This window comes from Aplysia californica, unplaced genomic scaffold (assembly GCF_000002075.1).
Source record: "Aplysia californica isolate F4 #8 unplaced genomic scaffold, AplCal3.0 scaffold00360, whole genome shotgun sequence".
Lineage (NCBI taxonomy): Eukaryota > Metazoa > Mollusca > Gastropoda > Aplysiida > Aplysiidae > Aplysia > Aplysia californica.
The window spans coordinates 152,060-152,576 of NW_004797630.1; positions in this window are offsets into that span (position 1 = coordinate 152,060).

The following is a 517-nucleotide window of genomic DNA, read 5'->3' on the forward strand; positions in this document are numbered from 1 at the left end:
TTGCGATTGTTGATGCTCAGAGGCATACATACGCATCCACTTCACCAGTTATCTACAATAGGCCTACTGGTACGATAGACAGCACAAGGAACGAGACCAAGGAAAAGATCACTTCCAACAAAGACAAAAGAAAATGCTTCTGACTCGAATTAAAGACCGAGATAATAAACGAAGTTAACAATAGAAGGAAGACTAATCTAAAGCGCAAATTTTATTGATATGAAAGGGAGGTAATTATGTGAATTTTAAAGAAAATTTCGCTTAATTTCCCCTCTGCATCCCAATAGGGGGAACTCGCTTACAGCGGGATTTTTCTTCTGGAACCAAACGTCCCGCTATAGCCGTGTTCTACTGTATGTGATAATGGTTTTGTTAAAAGCACACCTTTACACAGCCATATTTTCCTTTTCAAGTGTCTCTCATTAATTTATATTTTAACGACCAACCCTAGGAATTGAAACCTTTACTCCAACATCTTCCATTTTTTCCCGATCTCCCCCCTCCCAATTCAACCGCC